The 16,302-nt window shown below is 37.7% G+C and overlaps 1 long non-coding RNA gene across 1 annotated transcript; it reads left to right on the forward strand.

Moving 5' to 3' along the window:
- Positions 1 to 4,767: 4,767 nt before the first annotated feature.
- LOC131693811 (uncharacterized) lies at positions 4,768 to 6,609 on the forward strand. The gene is made up of 4 exons (XR_009306333.1): positions 4,768 to 4,827; positions 5,293 to 5,463; positions 5,520 to 5,730; positions 5,798 to 6,609. It is a non-coding gene; the product is annotated as an uncharacterized LOC131693811 (long non-coding RNA).
- The last annotated feature ends 9,693 nt before the right edge of the window (positions 6,610 to 16,302 follow it).

The following is a 16,302-nucleotide window of genomic DNA, read 5'->3' on the forward strand; positions in this document are numbered from 1 at the left end:
CTTTTTAGTTAAGCTACATTGTGATCAATTTTAGTACTTAACTTGGCGACCTTTATTATCCACTGCTATGGTCAAATAATATACAATGTGGGTTTAGGGCCCAATTCTCTCTGCAGGCACCCTTCTTTTCTTGATATATTTTCAATTGTATCCATGCTAGCACTCACTAGCGCAAATTGCTTATTCTCTCGTATACACTAGCAGTCTCTCGTTCCAAACGTACAAACGTGGCCTGCGCGATAACACAAACCTGGTCACAAATACGAACGCCCGCGATCTCGCCGATATTCGGGCACCCCGATTGATTGGGTGAACGTTTGAACCTAAGAACCTAAGCTCGCGCAGTCATGAATCGGTCACCTCCGGAAGTCTCCGCCCTTGATCCTAGCAGCCCAAATTCATGCTTTTAGTTGGACCAATAGAAATAAAACTAGACAAGACGTCCACTCGCGATCATTGAAGAATACGCGAACATGCGAATGGCCACACGATTATAAAAATAATGTGTCCACGAGAAGTTACATACATACTAGCACACGCGACAAAAACGTCCACATACAAACGCTCGAGTCCTTCGCGATCATCCACGCGCGAACACACCCACGATCTCATAAAAAGTATAACACCCCGGTGACTGAGTGAATGGTTTAGCACTTATAAATTAACAATCTCGGTCTCGAGAGTGAACCTCCAAATGCCCGTGTTCGCGCGATCATGAATCGGTTTCGTCCGGAATCCCCTATTCTCGGCCCTAGTAGCATAAGTCCAATGCTTTCAGGTGGACCAATCAAAAATATAATGCTCATATCCATTAAACTACATAAAATCGAATGTATACACACAAAGTCACATACACGCGACAAACAAATATAAAAATGCTTGAGCCCTTCGCGACCATCCACGCAACCTATACTCGCACTCTTCCAGACATTGTAACATCCCGGTGATAAGCGTCTCAGCACTTGTAATCACTCAAACGCAGTCTCAAGCGCGAACCTACAGTCCCCCGCACTCGCGCATTCATGAATCGTTCACGTCCGGAAGTCTATCCTCCATCCCAGAAGTCTAGGTCCACGCCTTAATTGAATCAAATAACTCCACAGCTCTAGTAGGACAACTCTCGAAAAAAAATCGTAATATTATTAATACTCAATAACAATACTAACTCTTCTCTTTATTTTATTTTTATTTATTTTCGGTTTCATGCGTTTTATTCTTGTGATGACCTTCTCGAGCTCATACATCCAAGAAGAGCAACATTGCTGCCAACAATGATTCTTCTCTGCCATCAGACGTCGCCAGGTTTTAGAACAATGGAGATGAGTATGAGAATAATACTTGATGGAATCAGATAAGTAGGAACGATCAACAAACTGCAAGTAGTATATAACAAATTTCTTATTTTGACGTATAAATTATTATTCGTATTAGAATATTATTTACAGGCTCCACACATATCTCAACATACACAAATACACAAATGCTTGACAGGTGACTAGGCCAAATGCATTCACTCGTAGGATCTATCATTTCGATGATCGCCTCGATTTTACGAAACCAGTGCACAAGTAAGCTGACATAAGCTAGTCTCATCTGGTGAATGCATGTAACCTGGAAACCCCAGACACGACACGACGAGACTGACAGACTGGACTCGACGAGGCCTAGTTCAGAGTTTTCGGGCATTCTGCAATGCACGGTTAGTGACCTAAAAAAAGAAACATTCGGCATGTTATTTTTCCTTTTATTACTATATCTTAAGTTAGGTTCATAATCATACTCACTAACACAATCAATAGCATATTCTCCCATATACACTCACATCCAAAGCGCACAAACGCCCCTAACTTTCGCGATAACACAAACCTGGTCAAAAACGCGAATTTACATTACAATTTCAATCATCCACACACACCTACGCTCGCAATTTCGCCAACATTAAAACACCCCTTACTTAAGTGAACTTTTCAGCACCTATAACTTTACAACCGCGGTTTCAAGCATTAACCCACCACTCGCGCGATCATAGACCAGCTACGTTCGGAATTCTCTACTCTCGACTCATGCCTTCAGTTGGACCAATCAAGAATGATGCAATGAATGATGCATATTCACCAAACAACACGTTCCTCTACCATACACTAAAAATTAATTATCATATTCACGGTCCGCGCGCGATCGTTCAAGAATACACGTGAATATGCGAATGGCCACACGAATCTAAAATCGAATTTATGCACGCAAAGTTAGAGACACGCTAGCATTCAAATGCTCGAGCCTTTGGCGATCACACTATTACACAATTAGTAAACGCCCACGCTAACCCAGACAGATATGCACTCCTGGACTCGAACGCTAAAAACCACACCTTCCACGCATACACCACCCAGGACTGAACATTAGATTCATACACACAAAGCAACAAGTAATAATTGCAGGTATTCGTCTGGCAACCGGGGGAAGTACATCTCAAACGCAGAACTTATCATTTCAATGATGGCCTTGGATCTGCGTTGCCTGTGTTCAAGGCACCATAGCTTTGTCCGTCAGGTCAAGGATGTATGAAACCCGCTAGCCACCACCCTCGGCCCTAGCTGCCCATAAAGGGATAAAAAAAAAAAAAACCTAAAGAGAAAAGAAAAATTTTGATTGTGATTACATGATGGAGAACTTATCGGTAAAAACCTTTTTCTAACAATAACTTCATAAATGTTTTTAAATTTCCTACTAATTGATATACAAAACTGCAATTTTATTATAGAATATAATTCTAAGCATAATAGTCTCCCCAAGGTTAGGGGTTTAACACCATCAAGCATATTGCGTGCATCAGTGCTACAGATCATCTGACAGACAATTGTTGTAAGATGGTTATTGCATTACGCCTCGATAGTGGCGCATCGGGGAGACCGAGGGGACTTATGGGCCTTTTTATGTTTTTTTCACACTACGCCTGCCCACACTAACGCTCAACCACTAGTCTGTGCGCAGTGGTGTGGCCGACTGGCGGGTCGACGTGTGACTTTTGCTGTGGGCCGTGTTTTATGACATTGTTTCCACAGTTTGATGGCAGTGTTGGTGGACGGGGCTCGCAGTGGGGGTCATTCTGTGTCCATTTATCAGTCGACTTCGTCATTGTGCACAGGTTAATTAAATTAATTTAAACAATACATCGGTAGAAACCTATTAGTAGTCGCTTTGTAATAATTGTAGTTTTTAGTACTAGTGTACAATTGTTATGCATAGTCTATCTGTTTATGTATTCGTCTAAGTATTTGTGACAGTTGGGTCAGGGAATGAGTGCAGAACTGGCATATATGATAGAATAGTGGCTAATACTTCCGGTGTTCAATTTGTGCATTCAATTCTATTCATTCTGGAAGGTCGGACTGGATAAATTAAGGTACAATTAATTTACAGACGCACGTGAATCATCCATTTGCGGTCAGCATAGCATGATAAAAGTCTAACATAATGTAATTGTCGTTAATGGTAAATAAACATTTGCTGCATTTAGACGAGTAAAAGTAGTTTGATTACATGTTACATATGTTTTTTTTATCCTACTTTATTAGTCTGTTTCTTTTGTACATCTATTAGTTTGCTTTTCCATTACTCATGCATACCAAAATAGTAGCGGTCAATTTATAGACTTCTAACCAATCTCTTTGCACCTTCTTTTTCTTTATTCGGCATGTTATGATTCCTTTTATTAGCATATCTCTATACTATACTTTATCTAGACTCATATAGGTACAAACGTACAAACGCTTGTGGCCTTCGCGATAACACAAATCTGGTCACAAACGCGACCATGCAATTGCAATCACCTACACATACTTACGCCCGCGATTTCGCCAACATTAAAACATCCCGGTAGTTAAGTGAACGTTGTAGCACCTATAAACTTACAAACGCGGTCTTAAGCTTTACTACTCTAGCGATCATGAAACGGTCACGTCCGGCAGTCTAGCCTCGGTCCTAGTAGCCTTTAGTTGGACCAATTAAAAAATAATGACGCTCATATTCACTGGACAACGCGATCGAGCCCTTCGTAATGATACACGCGATCGCGAAGTCTCTACGCTCGCATATATCAGAATCGTACAATGAATATCACATTCAATATCACGACCCGCTACAATTGGCCGCAGTGTTTTAGTGGGCGCCATTGCCTGTCTCGTCTGCAATTGTAGTGTGTGATTCTGACGGGGAGCCCTTTCGAGAACCTAGCTGTACAGCTCCAGTAGGACAACTCAAAAAAAAAGAATATAATTCTAAGCATAATTTAAAATCAAAATGCATTTGACAAAAATCTTCCAAAATGTGATAGGTTTCGAGATATTTGGAATTTTGCTCCATCTAAAACAATTAATTCGTGTAATTATGATCTTTTTAAAAGTTCTTCGCGTTACCCTATCATAAAATGTCAACAATCTAATGTTTATCGTTTTAAAGACGTAAAAGCAACTTTTTTAATGTATTTGGATCATGGAGAAGCTTTCAATAAAAAAGTTTTCCTGACAAGAACTTTTGACATATTTTTATAATTCAAACTATTTGCAGTCAAAAATACAATTTTCTTATTGAATATGGTTCTATGCGCCATTTTAAAACTAAATGGTCATAACAAAAACTTGCTGAAATGTAGTAGTTCTCGAGATATTTTAACATTTGTTGTAACAACACAATTATTCTGTTTTATTACGACATTTTCATAAGTTATTCGCGTTTCTACATCAACAATAATAGTTTGTAGTTTGACAACAATAATAGGTTTTTCAAAAGGCCCATAAACTTTCCTGCAACTTTTCCTTTGACATCAAGGTGATTTACAATACATTTGAAAGTTACATGAAAGCAATTAAAATATGATGAACTATATAGTTTAATCATCAGACCCTATGGTTGAATAATATTTTGGTTGTTTTCATGTAAAATGTTGTTTCACATCTGATTTGACGCTGTTGCTGTTGCCGCATTAGCATAGGTAGAACGTAATTCATATGCTGTTTTCGATGGCAGTGCACCGATGTAGTGGATTGCACTGGTTTTGCACTTTATAGCAGAAGTGGCAATGGAACATACCCAGTTTTCTGCACTTCTGCTAGAAAGTGTAAAACCAGTGCACTCCAGTACAGCACCATCAATCGAAAATCCCAATAGTGAATATTTTTTGTGGCATGTGTCCTCGTGTCACCTCGTGTGTTTACAGCTTAAAACTCCCCTTAATATCTATAGAAGTAATATGTCTCGCACGGTTTCACGTTTGTACGTCTACTGTTTCCCCAGGTTTTCACATTCTATGCGCGGTACTATAGAATTCTGTACAATCGGATGGAAGTATTCTTCTGCCATCACATTCTACTGCATCACAATCAACTGCTCTACCGGATACAGCTAACCAACCTGCGGTAATTATCTCATGGCTCTCACACAGATCAGATGTTTTATCATATTTTGGTGAGTATCTCATATAAATCATGTACTGTAAGTTTATAAAACTGTTTCATTTGCAGCCTTGAATCACCTCACCAATAAACATCCAAGCACAACTGAATCGGCCAATACACGCGCTCGACTATAACGAAGGGTAGTTGAACTTATATGCTATAGCTATTGATGCTGAAAACGTTGGATAAGAATTATGATCACGAGCGGAATTGGTTACAACTCCCCCTATGGACAGCCATTACGACAGATAAGGATAAAATATTCTGTAATTTCAAGGTACCTCATTTACCACAAGAAGCACTACTCGGAACATAAATCATTCGTAGTCTTTGATCTTTTTCAGTTCATCGATCAAGCAGACAACTATTTCTAGTAAGTCGAATGATACATCGGAAACCGTCTCGCTATCGAACGTTGAAATATCCTATCCTGCTCGGAACCAGCAGCCATGGAAAGCGGATAAACAATAAATTTGAGAGTATGTACCGATTAACCAAAACAAAGCCGCAGAGTTCAAACTGCGAATGAAAAAATCGGGAGCAGCAACAAAAGGCAGCTGGCAGAGACGTTTCTGACCTGAATGTTTGGCATTCTTTAAAAAAAAGTCCAATACTGGGACTCTAACGCATTGAACTAACGTAGAACGGCTTCTTACTGCGCCGATGGCGTAAACGATTATTGCCAAAATACGTGCTATAACATTACGAACAGACGATTTGTTTTCTGTCTAACGACTTCTAACAAAAAGAAAGAAAAATCTCTGGAACAGAAGTATCACCCATTTTCGCAACATCACATACAGCCGACGTTCCTACTCCATCCATATAAGTTTAAATAAAATAGGCGTGCCACTCATCACACGATTTCTTTCCGGTCGATACAGAAGCTGTCTTCAACGGCATATCAGCACTGGTTATCAAATCCACCGGAAAATACTCCGTATTGAGCGAAGTATTTGGAAACGATCATGGCTACTAGAAGTGATGACCAACCTCGACGGGAGGTGCTAGCATTTCAGAAACACCGCTCATAACAAAAACAATACAAGAACATAAGCCAGGCAAATGAGAGTTTCCACTGAATGCGGGTTTCTTTTTATTTTACAATAAAGCTAAATCTTACAATCAAAGCAAATACAAAATCTGCAAAATTGAAGCACCGGTTTTTTTGTCGATTGTGTCCACTCTGGCTACCAGAAGTGTTATAGATGGCTAGTTACCTCATTCCCTCGGTTGTATCGATTGCACCGTATTTCTAGCAGGCGCGTGGCAACTATACACCAGAATGTTTCGCCAGCTAACTGACAGGAAGCAGCCTTCTGAAAGCCACCTTTAAGAGGGATTGTTGCCAATCCAGTCCTTAAAAAATCATGTGAATATTATAGAAATGTAAAAGTTGGTATTTTTACAAGTATATTGTACAAGTACAACTATAAAAATGAGGTATTTGAATATTATTCAGTACACTGAATTTCGGTACGGAATTACCTTTTATGAAAAATCTGTTGTGAGATTCTCTAAGGTTGAACCAAACAAGCATATATTATTAAGTGCTACACACCAATTTATTGTTCTCCAAGATCGGCAAATGTTTACTGAATATTCATCCGTTCGACTTTTAAAAATCCAAGATATGAGTAATTTTATTAAAGATGTCGAATTCATAGCACAATTTTTGAACTTCCAGTAACAGGACCATATTTCGGTATTCGTGGTGTAAATTTAACAATTTCAATTGTTAAATTTTCAGCAAGGAACTCATATAATTAGAGCACTGCGACTAAAATTAAGATGTGTCCAAACGAGCAGAAATTTACCGTATCCACAATAGAAATACTTCAGTTTCGCTAGTTTTGATTCGTCTTGTCCACGCTATACCTAGGAGCGGTCTACGTGGGCCCTATTCTCACAGTCACGTAACCTAGTGACTAGAAGGAAATTTCCTTCTGGTCACAAAGTGACGTGACTGTGAGAATAGGGCCCCGTATTACGGGCTATCCGTTCAGTACCTAAAATTTAAGTTATCTGCGTCTTACCTAAACTTTGGGTTCTCCGCTTGCTACCTAAATTTTGGGTATCCTCTCACTACATACATTTTGTGTTATCTGTGCAGTACCCAAATTTTGGTTTTTCCGATCGATACTCAAATTTTGGGTAGTCAGAGGATTACCCAAATTTTGAGTTCACTACGTTGTACTCAAGCTTTAAGTTCAATGACCGTTACTCAAAATTGAGGAGATGCACTTTAGTTCGTTTTGGGTAGGATTCTACCCAAAATTAGGTAACGGCTGGTAAGCGTGCATACTGACTCGCCATTCAGAAATCCGAACCGGTTCCGGAATGAGTTTAACTGGGCAGGTTACCGGTCACAAGCAATACTGCAATTGTGCAAGCCTCACAAAACTTTGTTGTTATTCCGTTTGTTTCTTTAAGACCAATAAAAAATTTGTTACGTCTTCTGGTCTGCTGAGTTTCTCGACCAACTAAAACATAGATATATGCGCAGGGATGGTATTTTGCTGCAACAAAACCATATTAGGCCAAAATTGTTTGCATCATTTGGTATTCGTTACCCTCTAAGAACGGTTGGTTTCAAAATTGTCCAATAGACTTTTCTACGGCCCATGTACGTACACGCCACATAACACAAATACTACATCACAAGCTGGTGGAAAATAATAAACAAAGACGGCAAAAGTAAATGGGATTGTTTTCAACCAGAAAGCTTCATTAGTGTTCGTGAGATCGGTCGCAAAGAACTCAATGAAGGACGTTCGTTGACTTCGGTCAAACGGGCGGGAAAAAACGAGCAGGAAAAAAAATATATTCTACTGCCGCGTCATCTACATGTGAATGTTGGAAGTAAAAAGTGTGAAGTCCGCAGGAAAAAAATGAAAAGCTTGAAAAAAAATAAAAAAATTCCCGCCGAGTTCGTGAAGTGAACCGGAAAAAAACAACAAGGTGGAGACTTATTGGTTAGTGGGCGGAGCATAAAAACAAAAGCAATATTTTTTCCCGCTAGGTTCGTGAAGTGAGCCGGAAAAAACAACAAGGTGGAGACTTATTGGTTAGTGGGCGGAGCATAAAAACAAAAACAATATTTTTTCCCGCTAGGTTCGTGAAGTAAGCGGGTAAAATGACAGAGTGGATTGTGAGCTGAGCAAAAATTAAAAAAAAAATATCCCCCCACGGTTCGTGAAGTGAGCTGGAACAAAAAGACAAAACTGGATCAACTTGTGGTGGATGGATCAAATAAATTGTTATATTTGCAGGAAAAACAGGATAAATTTTATGATGGGATCCTCACTGCAAAACGAGTAAACGATTATGTTGAACATGCAGCGTTGCTAAGTCGCTTATTTCGTTACATGTGCCATACCACACTCATTCCTGAATGATTCTGGGTGATTTCAGAGGCGTCTGTGTACAACAGTTTTTACGAGGCTCATATTGTTATAGGATTGATAGGTATTATTCACATATTATTTTGATATATTTTTATTACCGATAATTTGCGTGAAATAAATATTTAATCTTTTATCACTATTTGGGGAGTATAATCATGACACACTGGTTCTGTGAAGGGAAGTGTTAACTTAAAAGAAAGGGTTTTTCTAAAACCTTTGCCTACACCTCTGGTTACTAATGTGCTTTAACCCACATGAATTATCTATATGAATAATCTCTGTTGCACGACGTTCAACCGTCTAGTAACACTATTCCCCTGAATATATAGCTAGCTAATGTGAGCTTTTCTATTCAAAAAATTGATTGTCGTTCTTAGCTTTAAACTACCTATCTTGACTTTAATTGGGTTTATACTATCTATCTGGACTTATACAATACATATCTGTGTTATATAAAAAAAGTTTACTTATTAAATTTTCTTTCGCTGCATCCAGTTTTCTGATTCAGGCTCCATAATCGTTATCTCAGTTTCACGTCTTGGCCAGCTTGAAGATTGGAGAAGTTTTGGCTTCCATTTTGTTCAAAAATAGAAGGCACGCTGATATAACTCGTGGGTGCACGTTTTTTCCTTGAAATTCTCGAGGAAGCTAGGGTACGTCTTGCCGTATCACTTGGCTGATCAGAAAAATGTTTATATGAGTACCTATTAGTCTTATCTGACTTCTAGCAACCACGTTGTATTCACATAGAAGGTAAGGTCAGAATAGTAATCTGCAATATTTTCAATTATGCGTTTAATTATGTGAAGAAATTTTTGTTTTATTTACAAGTAAAGAAATTTGATTTTTATTTTGCTGTATCTGGATAATTTTTTGCTATTTGAGTAGTCCAACTGTTACCCACTAAAACTCTACTTAAAGGTATGACTTAAGTGTGAAATTCAGACGTTAGAATACAATCAATAAAGTTTATGACTATCGCGTCCTGAAACTTACTAACGTTTTTGAAGAAATCTATATATATATATATATATATATATATATATATATATATATATATATATATATATATATATATATATATATATATATATATATGTATATATATATATATATATATATATATATATATATATATATATATATATATATATATATATATATATATATATATATATATATATATATATATATATATATATATATATATATATATATATATATATATATATATATATATATATGTATTTCTCCCACTGAGCCAATGGTTGATGGGAGTGGACCACGAAAGAGTTGGGAAGAGGGTTCTATTCATTCAATGTGATTACTAGCGATGAATTCAATTCAATTTTGACATAAGCTTCCACTAAGGAGATGGTCATGGGGTGGTTTTTGTGCACGATGGGTGAGAAGTACCTAAGCCGAGGAAAGGGAGAGGGGATGTACTGAAGAACTTTTTTTTAGCTGTATATACTATAAATGATTTGGCATACGTATTTCTTCCACCAAGAAGGTGGACATAATTGTTGGTTTCGGAATCTGAAGAAGAGGGAGGGTTTCTGGTGCAATATCTATCAATTACTTCAAAAATCTAAAATTTTGTTGCATGTATGTTTACCAGCACATAAATGGAAATGTAAGAATTTATTTGATAGAGATCTATTACGCGAATAACAATATAATACTGATGAATTGCATGAATTTGTCGAAATTTAAATTGAAAATTGCAAAAATTGCCCTAAAATAGCCACTCAATCTTGCGCCTGCGGAAAACGTTACTTACAATGTCAATCAAAATTCGAGTGTAAGCAAAATGCTGACAGAACGCAACACTGTTATATAGGACGAATTCACGATGACCCATAAAAAGAACCAATCGAATATTTGGTGGAGTGGTCGGCGATCTTCGTCAAATTTTCCCCGTTAGTTGACACCTACTGATGAAATCCGTTCTTACTTAAGGGGGTAGGATTATTGTTGAAAAAAATATCGTACCCAAAAAAATTGGCGAGAACTAGAGTGTTAGTCTATTCAGTCAATAGTGCAACATTTAAGCAATATTTTTGCCTTTCTCAATAGAAAGGTATTGCAATTGCTCTGAAAACCGACTTTTTAACGGAGGCCCGGAGGGCCGAGTGACATATACCATTCGATTCAGTTCGTCAAGTTCGGCAAATGTCTGTGTGTATGTATGTATGTGTGTGTATGTGCGTATGTGTGTGTATGTGAGCGAAAATGTCACTCATTTTGCTCAGAGATGGCTGAACCGACTTCGACAAACTTAGTCTCAAGTGAAAGGTGCAACGTTCCCATAGGCTGCTATTGAATTTCTAATGGATCCGACTTCCGGTTCCGGAATTACAGGGTGATGAGTACGAACACGCAGATCGACAGATTTTAATAAATTCTGCAATGAATGTATAAAGGTGAAATTTTTTCCAAAATATGACCACAACTGCTTCGATTTGTAGTATTAGGTCACTAACATCCATTCAAAGTCTATTTGGCCACAATCATCGGTTCCGGAAGCCCCGGCGGAAGTATCTAAATTCAGAATAACAGTCACATCGGTTTCTCGGAGATGGCTAGACCGATTCGACTAAACTTGGCCTAAAATGAAAGGTATTACGTCCCCGTAAATGGCTATTTAATTTCATCCCGATCCGACTTCCGGTTCCGGAGTTACAGGTTGTGGCGTGCGATCACATAGCAAATTGTGATTCAAACCGATACTCCGATGCAAGCAAAAAAGGTAAAAATTTCGCTAAAATGTCTCTCAAACTACTTAAATTTGCTGTTCTAGGTCACCGACGGCCAACCAAACTTTCGTTGACTACATTGACCACCATAGACGGTTCCGGAAGTGCCCGGGAAAAGCAAAAAAAAAAAATAAAAAAATTACGAACTCACATCAGTTTCCCGGAAATGGCTGGGCCGATTTTCACAAACTTAGTCCCAAATGATAGCTACAATATCCCCGTAGATGTCTATAAAATTTCGTACGGATCGCTTGTATGGGTCCGGAAATATAGACTAACTCGTCCGGTCACATATGAAATTCCTATATAAGCCGGAACTCAATTTTTTTTTAATTTTTTTTTACGAAAATCGACTTTTTGGGACTGCCGATTTCGCACCTTTTTTCAGTTCAATATTACCGTCGCTGTTTTTTCTTTTTCAAAATTTTAGAACTCGAATTATGATTTATTTTCCTGTATATAGTTATCATGTGATGTATAATAATAAAATGTAATATATGCATTTGAAAGCTTTTAATGAATATGAACAACGCAAACATTCTCGTGTTCATGATTGAGAAAGGCACAATTGCACCGCTAGGTGGATTAAAACAGGTTTTTTCATACTCTGCACCTGCGCATATTAATACTCAACCACTAGTCTGTGCGCGGTGACGTGGCCGACTGGCGGGTCGACGTGGATTGACTTTTGCTGTGTACCGTGTTTGCAAACATTGTTCCACAGTTTAATGCCGGTATTCGTGGACGGGGCTCATAGTGGAAGTCGTTGTGTGTCCATTTATTGGTCGGCTTCGTCATCGTGCATAGGCTAACTAAATTAATTTAATAAATACATAAGTAGAAACCTATTAGTTGTCGTTTGGTAAAAATTGTAGTTTTTCGAACTAGTGTACAATTTTGTGCTAGTCGTATGTCTATCTGTGTAGGGTAACCAACCTAATTTGGACCCCTACATATTTTGGACCCTGCTAATGTATTTGCCTCCTACACTGCCAAGTTTCTCTGCATTTGTTTGGTTTGATGCAGCAATTACATTCCTTGGGTTGTCTATTAAGTTTCAATATCATTAGTTCATCTCTAATTGTTTAAAATTAAACAGAATCCACAGTTTCCAAAAATATCACTGAAAACGTTTCATGTTTCAACGATAGCCAAGAGTAACAGGAGGAAATGATACATTTTCAAATTGGATTTAAATGTAAAATTATAAATTTTTTAATCGATTTAATTAGTTTGTCTGATTTTGTATTATTCATGTTACGTGTTTGAAAAGGTTTCTTCGTAATGTTTTATCTAAAAAATCTAAAATAAATGGTGTCCACAATATGTCTTAAAAAATTAATATCAACTTATTTTGAACACCCCTCGATTTTCTTTCTTGACAGGTATTTGTTTATCGAGTTAGAATAATCAAAAAGTGAAAAATTTCGTAACGGTAGGTCGCCTGCTCTTTTTGGTCAAATTATTTAAAAATGTCCAAACCAATGTCGAAAATCAAACGATTAAAGAATATTTCATTGAAGACCATAATATGACCAAAGAGGAGACTTCTGAAATCCATGTTGAAGAACATTTGTAATTCGAATTTGTTGAATTCGACGAGCTACATGTTGACAAATCTAACAGACATATCACAGCTAAATAACGGTAATAAGAGTGTGTTTGCTGAATTCCTAGAATCGCCTGAAACACTCACACGAACATCACGATTCAAGCGACGTAGTCCTGTTGTTTTAACATTGCGCCGAACAGTTGAATACCACAAGGCGAAAACTGAAGAAAAAGGAAAGTAAAGGAAGAGAAACAAAGAAAAACTGAGCTTAGAAAGAATAACAAGAAACCACCTCGCAAACAAAATAGTTAAAAATTAATATTTAGTACAAGAAGATTCCTGACAAACTTTGAACCTTGATTTGTCATCCACTTGAGGATGTTACTCCATAATGCCTCTCTGAGAGTCTTTGCATGTAGAGGTACTAGTCAGGACTAATTGCTGCATTCTTTGACATCTTCGGTTGCTTGTTGCAGGAGTGAGCGTTTGAGCGGGGGCTTCCGTGTTGGAGAGCCGAGTGGCTCTATGCAGAGTGGAGGCTGAGGCTGTGGTTGAGGGTCGTACATCCTAAAGCAAGATTCGGGCGATGCATCGGCTTCCATCGACGCCAACGTAGCGTCACCTTTACGTCAGGATGGGTTGTTAGTTAACCGGATCGTCATGTGCAACTCGCTCAGATTAAAATTCAGCTTCAGTGCACCTTTCAGCTCGTTCACAGTTCTGATATCATCCTGGTCTCTACACATAATCACTGTCTACGGGCTTAAGGCTTTAACTTCTGCCCTTTCACCCAGTGATGTGGTAATAATCTTTTGTGGGTCGGTTGTCACGGTAAAGATGGACACGTCCATCTATACCAGGACACATGTTATTGAACTCGGGTGATTCGTAGTTATACTGTCTAAGCTCGACCCTCATTAACAGAAGACAAAGATTAAGCCCGTACGATATTAAGCCTGTTCTAATGACCCTGCCAATTCTAGTTTTCCGATCTGTCTACTTCACATCCTTGCTCTCACTTGAGTACTATGGCTCTAATTTTCATAACTTTCCCTACCCAGTAATCTCTAGCTAATTGAATGTCGTTAAAATGTAAAAAAGAAAATGTGACTAACATAGTCGAAATAAAAAAGGAAAAAAAGTGTGTGTATATATGTATACATGTATTACAATGCGTATATGTATGTAGGTATTTGTATATGTATGTGTGTATGAAAGTATGTGTATATTTTTTATGTATACATGTGTGTATCTATATATCTATATATGCGTATGTGTACATGTGTGTATATGAACATATAAATGTTCAAAAAATGGTTGCATTATACACGGGATTGTTTTGTAGTGCACACATATAAACTATTAATGTGAAAAACTGATACTTCTGGATAGAAGTCAGATCTTCCTCCAATTACAGCCCCTTGATCTCCAATGGAACAACTTACACAAGTCCAACAGGCAGTGCACCAGACTAAGAGAAACGAACGCGCTGAGGAAAACCCGGAATCTATCGGTTCTTTTTTTATTTCCCCTTTTCTTTCTTAAATAAGCAGGAATTCAAGAAATGTGGATGAGAGTCAAAGGAGACATAAATGAGAGATAGGAATGAAGGTAGAAAACTGTAAAAATAGTAAGTTTTCTAGTACACATGTGTTATGTTATATATACAAATTGAACCAATATAGTAAATACGCGTCGATTTCCTGCTTAAATGGAATCGAAACTTTTACTGTAATGTTACAATCCAATTGATACAAACATTACAGTAAGGCGGGGCTAGTTGATGGAACGATGACCTCGGAACATGTCTGGCGCTGTACACGAAATGGGTCATCGGAAAGTCAATTGAGCTAACACCTTCCTAAATCCCTGAACCAAGTTATTTGCATGAATGTTTAAATATATGCAAACATCTTTTTTCTGTAAATCACTACCAGCTAGTGGGAGATAGGATGGTTAACACACACACACACTTGAAGATGTTACTCCATAATACTGCTACAGATGAATTGTTACACGAAATATGTTATTGTTAACTCTATTGCATAACATTTAATACTGCTTTGTTTAGTCTGCAGTAACCTAATTGTACCGAAAGTTTTTCTATTTCTCAAAATAATAGAACTAAAAAAATACTTCATGCAGTCAGCCTTCCATGTAAAGATTAATGTACCAGTCACTGATTTGCTTATGTTCTTCTTTCATGCATTAAATATACTGCAAAGAGAACGAGTTAGTAGGTCAGTTTAGTAGAAAAAACTTCACTGTTTCCAAAATATATTCAGTCATATTCAGTGTGTCCAAAATATGCTTGGAACACTGTCCAAATTAGTGTGGAAGGGTCCGAAATGTGAAAAATTCATGCTGTGAAGAAATGTCATTTTCGAGTTTATGTCAATGTATAAAACATCCATTGACAGTTTTCTTTCAACAACAGTAATTTTAGAGCAGACTCGTGCATGTATTCCAATAAAAAACATAGGCAAGCAAATATTTTTTGACGTTCACGTAATTTCACTTCCTCTAGGAGTCCAAAATTGGTTGGTTACCCTATGTGTTCGTCTGAGTATTTGTAACAGTTGGGCCAGGGCATGGATGCAAAACTGGCGTATATGATAGAATAGTGTCTAACACTTCCGGTGTTCAATGTGATCTATTCATTCGGGAAGACCGGATCGGATAAATTAAGGTACAATGAATTTACTGACGTGCGTGAGTCATCCATTCCCGGCCAGCATAGCATGATGAAAGTCTAACAGAATGCACTGTCGTTAATGGTAAATATACAATATTCTCTGCATATAGACGAGTTTGATTGCATGTTACTTTTGTTTTTCTATTCTACTTCATTAGTCTGTTTCTTTTGTACATCTATTAGTTACATGTATATCAAAATAGTATCGGTCAATTTCTACACTTCTAATCAAGCGCTTTGCATCTTTTTTCTTTATTCGGCATGTTTTGATTCTATTTACTAGTATATATCTACTATACTCTATCTATACTCACATAGGTACAAACGTACAAACGCTCATGGCGTTCGCATAACAACACAAACCTGGTCACAAACGCGACCATGCAATTGCAATAATCTACACATACTTACGCCTTGGTATCAGCAGACTAGGTCC

The sequence above is a fragment of the Topomyia yanbarensis genome, chromosome 3 (assembly GCF_030247195.1).
Source record: "Topomyia yanbarensis strain Yona2022 chromosome 3, ASM3024719v1, whole genome shotgun sequence".
NCBI lineage: Eukaryota > Metazoa > Arthropoda > Insecta > Diptera > Culicidae > Topomyia > Topomyia yanbarensis.